This window comes from Strongylocentrotus purpuratus, unplaced genomic scaffold, assembly GCF_000002235.5.
Source record: "Strongylocentrotus purpuratus isolate Spur 01 unplaced genomic scaffold, Spur_5.0 spur5_scaffold_13, whole genome shotgun sequence".
Lineage (NCBI taxonomy): Eukaryota > Metazoa > Echinodermata > Echinoidea > Camarodonta > Strongylocentrotidae > Strongylocentrotus > Strongylocentrotus purpuratus.
In genome coordinates, this window is record NW_022145598.1 from 16,009,581 (window position 1) to 16,024,091 (window position 14,511).

Below are 14,511 nucleotides of genomic sequence, written 5' to 3' on the forward strand. Positions count from 1 at the left end.
GGGAAAAATAAATTTAGACAAGGATTAAGAGTCGAGAATGGAACAATGAATCATCTTCTTTCTCTAATAACTTTATTAAACTATGAAAGGTCAGAGCTTCCGCGCTTCGCGCGGGAGGGGGGGGGGGGGAACACTTACTGAATTTAGACAAGGAATAAGAGTCGAGAACGGTACAACAAATCGTCTTCGTTCTCTAATAATTAATGAAAGGTCATTGCTTCCGGGGGAAAACTGAATTCAGACAAGGATTAAGAGTCGAGAATGGTACAACGAATCGTCTTTTTTCTCTTAATGAAACGTCAAAGCTTCCGCGCTTTTGCGCGGAGGGAGGAAACTGAATTCAGACAAGGAATAAAAGTCGAGAACGGTACAACGAATCGTTTTCTTTCTATTTAATGAAACGTTAAGATTCCGCGCTTTGCGCGGGAGGGGAAAAACTGAATTCAACAAGGATTAAGAGTCGAGAATGGAACAACGAATCATCTTCTTTCTCTAATAATTTTATTAAACTAAATCGAGAATGGTACAACAAATTGTCTACTTTCTCTAATAATTTAATGAAACGGGAGGGGGGAACCGAATTCAGACAAGGATCAAGAGTCGAGAATGGAACAACGAATCATCTTCTTTCTCTAATAACTTTATTCAACTATGAAAGGTCAAAGCTTCCGCGCTTCGCGGGTAGGGGGAGGGGGGAACTGAATTCAGACAAGGAATAAGAGTCGAGAATGGTACAACAAATCGTCTTCTTTCTCTAATAATTAATGAAAGGTCATTGCTTCCGCGCTTTGCGCGGGCGGGGAAAAACTGAATTCAGACAAGGATTAAGAGTCGAGAATGGTACAACGTATCGTCTTCTTTCTCTATTAATGAAACGTCAAAGCTTCCGCGCTTTGCGCGGAGGGGGGGGGGGGACTGAATTCAGACAAGGAATAAGAGTCGAGAATGGTACAACAAATCGTCTTCTTTCTCTAATAATTAATGAAAGGTCATTGCTTCCGCGCTTCGCGCGGGCGGGGAAAAACTGAATTCAGACAAGGAATAAAAATCGAGAATGGTACAACAAATCGTCTTCTTTCTCTAATAATTTAATGAAACGTTAAGCTTTCGCGCTTTGCGCGGGAGGGTGAGAAGCAGAATTCAGACAAGGATGAAGAGTCGAGAATGGAACAACGAATCATCTTCTTACTCTAATAATTTCATCAAACTATGAAAGGTCAAAGCTTCCGCGCTTCGTGCGGGAGGGGAAAAACTGAATTAAGACAAGGAATACGAGTCGAGAATGATACAACAATGGTCTTCTTTATCTAATATTTAATAAAAGGTCAAAGCTTCCGCGCTTCGCGCAGGAGGGGGGGGGTGTAAGGGGAATACCTTCATCCCAGCCTTTGATGACCTGTCCTGCTCCAATCAAGAACTCAAAAGGCTTGCCACGATCCCTGGAGGAGTCAAACTTCTTTCCATTCTCCAAAGTTCCTGCAAATATTGGGACAAGTCAGCAATGTCCAGAAGCGGATCTAGAGGGGGGGGGGGGGGGGGGGGGGGGGGGGGGTTGCAACCCCCCCCCCCCAAAAAAAAAAAAATCCGGGGACCATTTTTTTAAATCTTATCTTTTTTTTAAAACTTGTAATTTTATTTTATTCTATTTCTATGTATTTATTTCATTTATTATTATTATTATTATTATTATTATTATTATTATTATTATTATTATTATTATTATTATTATTATTATTATTATTTCTTTTTGGGGGAGGGGGGGGGGGGGGGTTGGGCGAACAAATGTCACAGAGTCCCTTGCCCCCCCCCCCCCCCCCCCATCAGCTTTTTTGAGGACACGGGCCACCGCCGAAGTGAAAAAAAAAAAGAAAGAAAAAAAGAACGCACGCTGGAGAGAAACCCTTTCAAGTGCAAATATTGTGAGAAGATTTTCAACTCATCTGGTAACTTAACCAAACACATGATAACTCTGGATATAACTGTGTATTTAACTGTTACTTGATTTAAAAAGACGTTATCATGCACTGCTTTTTATGGTCTCCATTGTGTTAATAGATGCCAGGAAAACATCACTTACGGGGTTCAAATAAACACCCCCCAAAAAATCGGCTCGCCGCTTCGCGGCTCGTGGACGATGCTCCGCATCGTCATTATTTTGGTCACCCCCCCCCCCTCAGCAAAAAGCTAGATCCGCCCCTGAATGTCGATCCGTTGATATACAAGATCTAAACTTCTATTCTATTTACGTGATAGATTTTCAATCTTGAAAAACTTAGGAGAAACTAATTTGTTTACCCTGTGAAGAAAATAAAGAAAAACTCTTTAGAGCAGTGTATTCCTGCTGCTCAGTAACTCACGTCAATGGAAATTTACAAAAGCTGCATTAACACTGCAACTTTAAAACTTTCTTCTTTTTTCCCCCCTTTTTTTTTACCTCAGTTTTTTTCTTCTTCTCACGTTCCGTAGTATAGCAACTACCAGCAAAGACGACCCAAAAAATGGAGTTCAATTTTTTTTATTTTTTTTTTATTACCCCGGTTGTGTAAATGGTACTCCAGAAAATTGATTTGATTTTTTCAAAACTGTGTTTTTGATGTGTAAAACTATAAATGGGCCTCATAATTATGTCAGGTTGACCCTACTTTTCATGACATTTAAAAAAGAATTATTATCTAAAGAAAATAACCATAACAAGATTGATGATTTTACTCACCTGTGTAATGTGTGAAGGCTTATTTTAACGTGTCGTTGTGCCAGATAAGTTTCTAAAATGAAAAAAAAAAGCATGATAGCATATAAATTATATACTATACATTTTTTTTTTTTTTGGGGGGGGGGGGCACACGCAATTTCGCCCCCGACCCCCCCCCCCCCCAAAAAAAAAAGCCCCGCCCCTTGACAAAATAAGCAGTTTAGAAGTAAAAATTATTTGTATTATTAAACCAAAATAATAATGATAATAATAAAACCTGAAAATTAAATTCCGTTCAAAAGAAGAAGAGTAAACAGGAATTACATTTCCTAAAAATTCTGCATGCCCCCATATTTTATTAATGAAGGTAATACCGGTACGCGCATATAGTGGAAATATTGTGAGAGGATAGGAAAACGTGTTTTATTTTTATTATAGGGGTTAGAAGGTTAGAAGACATTGGCCTTTAAACTCTGGCGTACTGATGGGGGGGGGGGGGGGGGGTCGGTTGCCCCCCAAATAAAATTAAAGCGTGGTCGATACCAGTGATTTATAAATGTTGCTGAAATTACATAATTTTCCGGGATTTTGTCTCATTTTGGGGGGTAAATTATACTTTTTATGCGTTTGTTAGAACATTATGATTCCCAAAATTATAATCAGGCAAAAAATATGCTTAATATTTAGAAGCCTTCATGTCAGCGCCTGCAGAACGGCGGGGCTCGGACCCACTTCCCTTTTTGACAAAGCATGTTAAAGAGATCTTGATTTTAGCACTTTTTTCTCTCTATTCCTTTGGCCTTATAACCATGTAGCATCTGGGTTCGAAAAAGAGAGAAAGAAAAAAGGAGTGACCTGCCAGTGTCACGAATGAGGTATAAAAATATGCTCATCATTTCTGACCGTAATTAAATGCCTAGACCCTATGAGCTTACGGGAGTTCCACCCCCTGGACCCCACCAAGGGCCTATAGCTAACGAGGGCCTCTGGATGCTTCTGACCAAAATTAAATGCCTAAAACCCCTGAACTTCATATATGCTGAACCCCATACCAATTAGTGACCTGCCAGTATGACAAATAAGGTATCTAAATATGCTTATCTAAAACCCCTGAGCTTAATTCCTGCATATGGGGCGGACGGTAAATTAAGCCCCTGGACCCACGCCAATTAGCTCCACTCGCTTCGCTTTACCCACTCCACTTTGAAAAGTCGTTTCTGTGGGGGTATTCTGTAACATGTAAGATTGGTGGTGATGCAGATTTTTCTTTTGCTCATTAATTACGCCACTGCCCCTGAAAAGATGAGCCCCCTGGAATGCTTGCCCCTCCCCCATCCCAAACCGCTTCCGTCGCGCCTGTACAAGTGAACATTTATTGAAAATTCATTTTACATTTCGTTTCAATGGTTCAAATTTATTTCCACTTTCTTCTTTTTGGATAATAAAATTACCAAAAATCGATAATAATGATGCATGTATGTAGAAAAATAATCATTCTTCTAATTGCATCATAATTTGAGAAAAAGTGGAGAAAACTATAAAAGCAGAGTTTGTAAAGCTATATTTCCCCGTTTAGGTAGAAATTAAACGAGTATTGCATGAATTCTTACTCAGACTTAAATCATCAAGAAACACAATCGATTCGATATGATCGGTGAAATTATTCTGAGGCCTGTGCGGTCAAAATAATGTTTTTAATGTTTTTGAAAAAGAGGAAAAATAAATGAATTGAATTGAAGAGCGCCATCATACTTCAATATTGAAGTGGATCGTCACAGCTGGCTAGCTGGCCTGAGATGATAACAGCAATTTGTATGAAATGGGACTACAGAAAATTGGGTTGAGGATTTGTCAGTGCGAAAGAATGACAACAATTTGAGATGTGTATACTGTTGGTGACATGACAGAGAGCTATGAGTTTGTAACCTGGGATAATATTTTTGACACTTTCTTGAAGCAAGCCATCGCCAGGATTCTCAAGAGATTTTTCGACAGAACTTCGGTCTTTAGAAGTTCAGATTAATCTTGGTAAGTGGAAATTTTGAGAAATTTTTGTTTGTGAAAGAACGAAATTATGGATGGAGTCGAGTCGGAATCGGCATCAGTGCCGGTGCGAAGACCAAGCGCATTGAGTGGGCCGTGGGCACAGTGGGTGTAGACTCTCTACGTGTGATGGTAGATACGGTAATCCTGAAACATGAACCAAACAGCGGGTTTGGCTTTTTTCGAAATGTGAAACGGTAGGTAGGCCTAGGCCTAATTACAATTTTGACTTAGAATCTACATTCTACAATGTTTTTTTTTTTACTCCTCTGGGCTCGTTGAAGGTCGGGTCATATCAAACAGAGCGGTCGCTCCATCCACGTTTAAACACAAAAAACCTTTCACACACAAAATGTCCAGCTCTCTAGATACGAACTTCGTATCTGCAGCCTGCTTTTAGGGGCGTATGAATCGCGACTTTGTATCTATCCCAACATCGTATAAATGATGTTCACACAGGGAAATTTTTTCTATAGGACATGTTTAAAACTGTTGAGTTAAACACGTTTATACTAGATCTAGTACTTATTACTAGATCTAATCATCTCGAGATACAATGAATTTTAGCTGTGTGTGAAAAGGCTGATTGGCTATTATAAGATGATGACGTGGATCCTAATCAAATGATTGGTTGAAAGCGTACACGTGACCAGGCATTTATTTTGCCTAACGCGTAATTTTGGGTAATGACGGTCATTATCCAATGTAATGACCGGTAATTATCAAAATCATGTTAGAAAACATCATTTTATAAAATAAATAAAACAAAATCTTATAAAACAAATAATACACATCATTTTGTTCAGGCATTAGTAAAATTACCCACACTTGGTACCTTAAAAACAGTCCAAACGCCCTCGGCTATCGCCTTGGGCGTGTTAGACTGTTCCAAAGGTATCTTGTGTGGGTCATTCTTACTAATGCCCTCACTGATGTGTGTTATTTGTTTTATAAGATTATGTTTTATTTGTTTTATAAAATGATGTTTTCTAACATGATTTTGATGATTCTCAAACGTGTAAATTCTTACATGAATGTGTTACTGAGCACTTGGGCCTTTAAGGAGTTAAGTCTATGTTTCACTAGGCATTGACTTCAATGGGGTGTTGGGTGGAGTTGAATCTTTGTGTTTCCTGGAAAGCCCAAATTCTTCTGAACATTTTGATATCAAATACTCATTTTGGCAAAATATGAAGTTACATCTTTGTAGCGTCAATATGTACAGTAGTCCTTGTTGTCATCTGCTCATTTTGACCACATACATGTACAGTACAAAACAATTTGACCTAGTAACTTCTTGATATAATGTACATGTACAGTGCACACATGGTTGCATCACAGCTTGGAGTCAAACGCCCCCTCCATATTTCAATGAGTCACTTCAACTCCCTTGCTTGTAAACATGTCAAAGTATTGTGCATGTACATGTACATTGTATGTACGCCTACCTACTATAAACATATCTGCACATTTTTGATAAGTCATGAAATATTGCATGCATCCATGAAAGTCAGGCCTGACAAAAACCCAATTTAAATCGGTTTCCTGATTTATTTATTTTTTCCCGATTTTTTTTTTTCTTCCTGATTTAAAAAAAAAAAAAAAAAAATCCTGATTTTTTTTGTCTCGCCTGCGTAGCAAAAAAGCGAGACATAGGCGCCGCTTTTCCGGTGACGGCGGCGGCGGCGACGGCGTCAACATCAAAAACTTAACCTAAGGTTAAGTTTTTGAATTTTTGATATAATTCTGAAAGTATAAGTCCTTAGTCAATGAAACTTAGACTATAGGGTTATTAAGTATCCCCAATCATGTGAGTTGAATTTCAGGTCCCAAAGTCAAGGTCAAAAGTCATTTCAGGTCAATAGACTTAGACTATGTTGTGGCATCATTATCGAAAACTTAACCTAAGTTTAAGTTTTAGAATTTTTGATATAATTTTGAAACTTATAAGTTCTTAGTCAATGAAACTTGGACAATAGGGTAATCAAGTATCCCCAATCATGTGAGTAGAATTCAGGTCACTAAGTTAAGGTCATTTTAGGTCAGTAGAATTGGATTATGTTTTCACAACTTAATATGAGAATAAATTAATCAATTTTTCTTATTTGTTCATGATTCTTAATCAATGTTCACTTTAAAATGCTGATTATATTCAAAGGATTTCATTTTGGGGGGCCTGCTAATGGGCCACCCTGCCTATAAATAATGTTCAAAGTTCCAACCTCAATTTTTCATTTTATCAAATTGCGTTATGCAGGCGAGACCGCCGAGAGCGTTTCCCTTGTTTAAATTTTTTTTTTACAATATTTTTTTTCTTCTTCCCTATTTTATCCTGATTTCCTGATTCTCCCCTTATTTTCTCTGTTCTTCCCTATTTTGCCCTATTTTTTCCCCAATTTCCTTACTCGAAAGAGGGGAATGTTGTTAGATGCCATTTTTTCCCCTGCGAATCCTCTTCTTTTTTTTTTACTTAAGGGGGGCGTGGTTGAGGGGAAAACAAGAAACCTATTTTTGTTTTAGTGCTCACTATCACCCCTGGAAAGTAGATTCCATCAACTTTTCATCTTGATTTATTCAAAGTAAGGGGTTTGTTTGTTAGATTTAATTTTTTTGTATTTGTTTTATTTGTTTTCATTTTCTTATAATTTTTATGCCTCCGCCACCGAAGGTGGTGCCGGAGGCATCATGTTTTCGGGTTGTCCGTCCGTACATGTACGTCCGTCCCGTTTGACCGTTATCACAATATCTCAAGAACCATTTAAGATTTAAACTTAAGACTCGGGAATAGTATTTATCACCATAGGAAGACGATCTGATTAGATTTTGGAGTACGTAGGTCAAAGGTCACAGGTCACAGAAGTCAACTTATGAAATTCCTTGTATTGAGTTTGTTAGCGCGATATCTCAAGAACCATTTGAGATTTAAACTTCAAACTTAAGGATAGTATGTATCACCATAGGAAGACGATCTGATTGGATTTTGGAGCACGTATGTCAAAGGTCAAGGGTCACAGAGGTCAACTTATGAAATTCCATACATTGAGATTGTTATCATGATATCTCAAGAACCACTGGAGATTTAAACTTCAAACTTAGTGATAGTGTGTATCACTATAGGAAAACAATCTGATTACATTTTGGAGCACGTAGGTCAAAGGTCAAGGGTCATAGAGGTCAACTTATGAAATTCCATACATTGAGATTGTTATCATGATATCTCAAGAACCACTGGAGATGTAAAAACTTCAAACTTAAGGATAGTATGTATCACCATAGGAAGACGATCTGATTAAATTTTGGAGCACGTAGGTCAAAGGTCAAGGGTCACAGAGGTCAACTTATGAAATTCCATACATTGAGATTGTTATCATAATATCTCAAGAACCACTGGAGATTTAAACTTCAAACTTAATGATAGTGTGTATCACCATAGGAAGACAATCTGATTAGATTTTGGAGCACGTAGGTCAAAGGTCAAGGGTCGCAGAGGTCAACTTATGAAATTCCATACATTGAGATCGTTATCGCGATATATCAAGAACCACTGGAGAATTTTCACTTCAAACTTAATGATAGTATGTATCACCATATCATAATATCTCAAGAACCACTGGAGATTTAAACTTCAAACTTAATGATAGTGTGTATCACCATAGGAAGACAATCTGATTAGATTTTGGAGCACGTAGGTCAAAGGTCAAGGGTCACAGAGGTCAACTTATGAAATTCCATACATTGAGATTGTTATCATGATATCTCAAGAACCACTGGAGATTTAAACTCCAAACTTGTTTAAATTGCTCTATGGCGGAGGCATCATTTTCGACTGCGCGCAGTCAAAATTCCATCTAGTTGGCATTGTTTCATTTTATTTTCTTTTATTTTCTTTTGTTTTTGTTTGAATCAGTACTGATCAGATTTGTACATTTTTTGTTGAGGTCTGGTTAATTTGAAGTACAGTAATCTGTACTGCAGTGGGCTTCAGGCTCCATTTCCTTTCCAAAATCTCAGGAGAAACAAATACCGGTAATATGATTTGACATCGGGTACAGAATACTACGGGTGCGTTTATCATGACTCGCCACTCAGAACCAGCGTTTCTACATGTATATGTATCAAACCCCACTATACGAACGTGATTTGCGGGATGTTGCGTTTAACGTCTCTTCACGATTAAAAATAGAGGCCTTATCTCTGCGCAGCTGCTTTGCGCCGTTTGCCCCGTTTGACCCGGGAAGCAGACAGTTTCTTGGAGGTTAACCAGATGAATGAGTTCACACACATGCTTGTACAGCAACATGGCGTGCGCTATTTCTCCAAACCGGAAATTAGCCTGGGAACGTCCGATTTTTATGTGAGGTTCAAAACAGCTTTGCATTTATCATCACTCAGAAACGTGATTCTAGCTCTGTGTCACATTCAAAACGCACTTTTTATTCGGCATTTCAATATACCCATATATCTAAAGACGTTTGGAGAAGGCCTTGCGTTTATCACCTTAAAAATTTGCCTAAAAGACGTTTGTAAACGCTGATTCTAGGCAAAAAAATGGAAACGCACCCTTGGATTGCAATGACCCTCATGGCTCCAGACACAACCATTACACAGTATGATATCAGGGCTCGAATTACCCACCGGCAATCGGCAATTTGCCGCCATGCCCCTCTCACTGGCCGGAATGCCCTTTTCAAAATCAAACCGTTTACGGCCACAATATTTTAATCCACAAAAGTTTTGCCGACATTATAGTCATCGTAAGCCAACCCGACTTGTAATGTTCAAAAAGGTTTTGTTGCCCATACGGAGCTTTAAAAACAATGATAGTCGGCAAGGTTTTGTTGCGCCCCTCCGGATCTCTAAAAACAATGAGAGTCGACAAGGTTTTGTTGCCCCTCCGAGGCTCTAAAAACAATGATTATCGGAAGGTTTTGTTGCCCCTCCGGAGCTCTAAAAACAATAATAATCGGCAAGGTTTTGTTGCCCCTCTGGAGCTCTAAAAACAATAATTACCGGAAGGTTTTGTTGCCCCTACGGAGTTCTAAAAACAATAATAATCGGCAAGGTTTTGTTGCCCCTCCGGAGCTCTAAAAACAATAATAGTCGGCAAGGTTTTGTTGCCCCTCCGGAGCTCTAAAAACAATATTTATCGGAAGGTTTTGTTGCCCCTACGGAGTTCTAAAAACAATAATAATCGCAAGGTTTTGTTGCCCCTCCGGAGCTCTAAAAACAATAATAGTCGGCAAGGTTTTGTTGCCCCTCCGGAGCTCTAAAAACAATATGTATCGGAAGGTTTTGTTGCCCCTCCGGAGCTCTAAAAACAATAATTACCGGAAGGTTTTGTTGCCCCTCCGGAGCTCTAAAAAACAATGATAGTCGGCAAGGTTTTGTTGCCCCTCCGAGGCTCTAAAAACAATAATTATCGGAAGGTTTTGTCGCCCCTCCGGAGCTCTAAAAACAATAATTACCGGAAGGTGTTGTTGCCCCTCCGGAGCTCTAAAAACAATGATAGTCGGCAAGGTTTTGTTGCCCCTCCGAGGCTCTAAAAACAATAATTATCGGAAGGTTTTGTTGCCCCTCCGGAGCTCTAAAAACAATAATTACCGGAAGGTTTTGTTGCCCCTCCGGAGCTCTAAAAACAATAATTACCGGAAGGTTTTGTTGCCCCTCCGGAGCTCTAAAAACAATGATAGTCGGCAAGGTTTTGTTGCCCCTCCGAGGCTCTAAAAACAATAATTATCGGAAGGTTTTGTTGCCCCTCCGGAGCTCTAAAAACAATAATTACCGGAAGGTTTTGTTGCCCCTCCGGAGCTCTAAAAACAATGATAAGTCGGCAAAATTTTGTTGCCCCTCCGAGGCTCTAAAAACAATAATTATCGGAAGATTTTGTTACCCCTCCGGAGCTCTAAAAACAATAATTACCGGAAGGTTTTGTAGCCCCTCCGGAGCTCTAAAAACAATGATAGTCGGCAAGGTTTTGTTGCCCCTCCGATGCTCTAAAAACAATAATAGTCGGCAAGGTTTTGTTGCCCCTCCGGAGCTCTAAAAACAATATTTATCGGCAAGGTTTTGTTGCCCCTCCGGAGCTTTAAAAACAATAATTACCGGAAGGTTTTGTTGCCCCTACGGAGCTCTAAAAACAATGATAGTCGGCAAGGTTTTGTTGCCCCTCCGGAGCTCTAAAAACAACAATTACCGGAAGGTTTTGTTGCCCCTACGGAGCTCTAAAAACAATGATAGTCGGCAAGGTTTTGTTGCCCCTCCGGAGCTCTAAAAACAAAAATTACCGGAAAGTTTTGTTGCCCCTCCGGAGCTCTGAAAACAATAATAGTCGGCAAGGTTTTGTTGCCCCTCCGGAGCTCTAAAAACAATAATTATCAGCAAGGCTTTGTTGCCCCTACGGAGATCTAAAACAATGATAATCGGCAAGACTTTGTTGCCCCTACGGAGATCTAAAACAATAATTATTGGCGAGACTTAATTTCCACTATGGAACTCCTAAATTAATTGGCGGGACTTAATTGCTTACGGAGATATGAAAGAATGTCTTCATCCAAATGACTGAAACGTTTGGCACAAAAACCGTAATGACTCAGGCTTAGTTTTTCAATCCATCCTTTTTATTTGAACCAATCAATATCAGGAAGTTTTGTTTACCCATCGTTGGTTCAACATCTTAACTTCGCGTTGTGACCTTTTTTGGTGCGTGTTCACAGTTTTAATCAGTGAAAAACTTGGATTTTTCTCGGGAGGAGGGTCTGGAATTAAATCAGAAAAGGATTAAGAGTCGAGATAATGGTACAAAGAATCGTCTTCTTTACCATACGTTTTAATTAAAACGTCATAGCTTCCGCCCATCGCGCGGGAGGGGTGTGAATTGAGTTCAGAAAAGGATAATACCGGTAGTCGAGATCGAGACGAATCGTCTTCTTTCCCTAATAATTTATTAAAAACGTCTAAGCTTCTGCGCTTCCCTTGGAATTCAGAAAAGGATAAAGAGTCAAGAACGGTACAACGAATCATCTTCTTTCTCTAATAATTCAATGAAACGTCAAAGGGGGAAACTCCCCCCCCCCCCCCTCCAGCTCCCCCCCCCCCCCAATTTTTTTTTGAAAAGCATTTTAAAGAGAAATAGAAAGAAAGAGAGCAAGAAAGAAAAAATAGTTAACTACCAGTTTCTCAACAAAATAAGGTATCAAAAATTGCTCATCTGATCGTAATTAAACGCCTAAAACCCCGGGACCCAACCAAGGGCCCTTTGGCAGGCCTCTTGATACTCATCTGACGGTAATGTAATGCTTTAAACCCATGGGCTTTTGGGGGCTCGCCCGCGGGACCTCACGCCAATCAGTATCCTGCCAGTGTCACAAATAAGGTATAAAAATATGTTCATCTGACCGTAATCAAATACCTGAAACCCCTGAAATTCAGGGGTTTCCGCACCCTAGACTCCACCAGGGGCCCTGAGGCGGGCCCCTGAATGCTTATCTGACCGTAATTTGCCTTCAACCCATGAGTTCCGGGGGCGAACAAGGTATCAAAAGATGTTCATCTGACCGCAGGCACGTAGCCGGGGGGGGGGGCAGTGGGGGCGCCCCCCAAAAAAAAGCCAAAAAAAGAGAGGAGAGAAAAGGAAGAGGACGTATGAAGAAAAAGGAGCAGACAAAAAACATTTTTGAAATTCAGACAAGGATTAAGAGTCGAGAACGGTACAACGAATCGTCACAAACTAGGCATTGTGGCGTGCGCCTGTAATCCAGCTAACAGTGGAAGTTACAAACTGATTCAGCCGAGAACGCAGGTTCGAAACTGAGTCACGTCTTTCGGATGGTGACGTTAAAAGTCGGTCCCCAGACGTAAATAATCATATCTGATTGATACACGTCTGTAAAAAACCAAATACACACACACACACACACGAATCGTCTTCTTTCTCTAATGATTTAATGAAACATAAAAGCTTCCGCGCTTTGCGCGGGAAGGGGAAAACTGTATTCATGCAGGCGAGGATTATTTTCGGGAACGGTACAACGAATCGTCTTGTTTCTCTAATAATTAAATTAAATGTCAAAGTTTCCGCGCTTCGATCGCGCAGGAGGTGGGGTAACTGAATTTAGACAAGGATTAAGAGTCGAGAACGATACAACAAATTGTCTTCTATTTCTAATGATTTAATAAAACGTAAAAGCTTTCGCGCTTTGCGCGCGCGGATGGGGGGGGGGAACTGAATTCAGACGAGGATTAAGAGTCGAGAACGGGACAACGAATCGTCTTCTTTCTCTAATGATTTAATGAAACGTAAAAGCTTCCGAGCTTTACGGGGGAGGGGGGGGGGATGAATTTAGACGAGGATTAAGAGTAAAAAACGGGACAACGAATCGTCTTTTTTCTCTAATGATTTAATGATACGTAAAAGCTTCCGAGCTTTGCGGGGGAGGGGGGGGGGATGAATTTAGACGAGGATTAAGAGTAAAAAACGGTACAACGAATCCTCTTCTTTCTCTAATGATTTAATGAAACGTAAAAGCTTCCGCGCTTTGCGCGGAGAGAGGGGAACTGTATTCAGACGAGCAGGCACGTACGCAGGGGGGGGGGGGGGGGGTTTGGGGCGTTAAATCCCCCCCTTCGGTTTTTTTTATGTCTGTATTTTGGAGCAAACCCCCCCTTTTTTTTAAAAAATGAAACACACACACAAAAAAAAATTATGCCAATGGCTGATATAAGAAAAGTTACCTCACCTCCCACCCCTCCCCCCCCCCCCCCCCCACCCCAAAGGGAACAAAATGTCAAATTTTCAAATTTCGAGACCAAAAAACAAAAAAAAGTGTCCTCTTACCCCCCCCCCCCCCCCTTTTTTAACGGCTGGCTGAGTCGTTGCGATTTTTTTGGGGGACAAAAAAAAAAAGTGGGCCCCCCCCCCCCCTAAGGAAGAAATCCTGGATCCGCCCCGGGGTGCACATATCCCCCCCCCCCCCCACCTTGAAAACAACGGCGTGAGGTAATTTTACGCGCACTTTTCACGTTGGCCTTAGTGCCCCTTAGGATAGATTTGTGCCCCTTTCAGTGGATTTGTGCCCTCTCAAAAAAGTGGCCTTGACCCAAATTTGATGTAATTCGAGGCCTGTGATATCAATACTGCATGGAGGAGACAATAGGCCTGTTTCCATCAGCTGTCTTCATCAGCTCAAGATTGCCAAAAGCCCAAATAGCCTGCTATTTTTGATATGGGAAATAATCCAGAAGTTACAAATCGTCTTCATCAGCTCGAGACTCGACCTCGAAACTTGAAACTGAAGCTCAAGAAATTAGCTCAAGATATTTTGCTCAGTGTTCGCGCATAATGTGAGTCTTCGGGCTGGTAAAGACGCACAAGACAAATAGCGGGATATTTTGCAATCCAGCCCAAGATATCTTGGGATGATTTTCTTGACCAAATATCCCGCTAATTGCTACTTTGGGCTGATGAAGACGCAAATTAGCTGGATAATTTGTGATAGGGATAGTTCAAATAGCGGGATATTTGGCTATCTCGAGCTGATGAGGACAGGCCTTCTATGAGATCAATTCTGCCTGGTGGAGACAATCTCTAGTGTCTGTTTCTTACATTAGGCTCACCGACCAATCAACCATGATGCTTCAATTTCAACTCTGAGGGCCACAGGAGATACCCGAAGGCCATGCACATTTTATTAAAGGGGAAGTCCAACCTAGTATTAAAGTGACTCGGTAACATCTTTGAGAGTTGATGAAAAAAAATGTAATTTTTGTATCAAATGTAA

General features: G+C 40.3%; 1 protein-coding gene across 3 annotated transcripts in view; it reads left to right on the forward strand.

Moving 5' to 3' along the window:
- Positions 1 to 4,524: 4,524 nt before the first annotated feature.
- The window catches only part of LOC105436929 (focal adhesion kinase 1), a 136,884-nt gene continuing 126,897 nt past the window's right edge, over positions 4,525 to 14,511 (forward strand). Inside the window, exon 1 of one of the 3 annotated variants that reach the window (XM_030983011.1) lies at positions 4,525 to 4,720. The gene's annotated coding sequence lies outside the window, so the exon portion shown is untranslated. The remainder of the gene's footprint in view (positions 4,721 to 14,511) is intronic. The other 2 variants (XM_030983012.1, XM_030983013.1) reach the window with 2 other exon arrangements.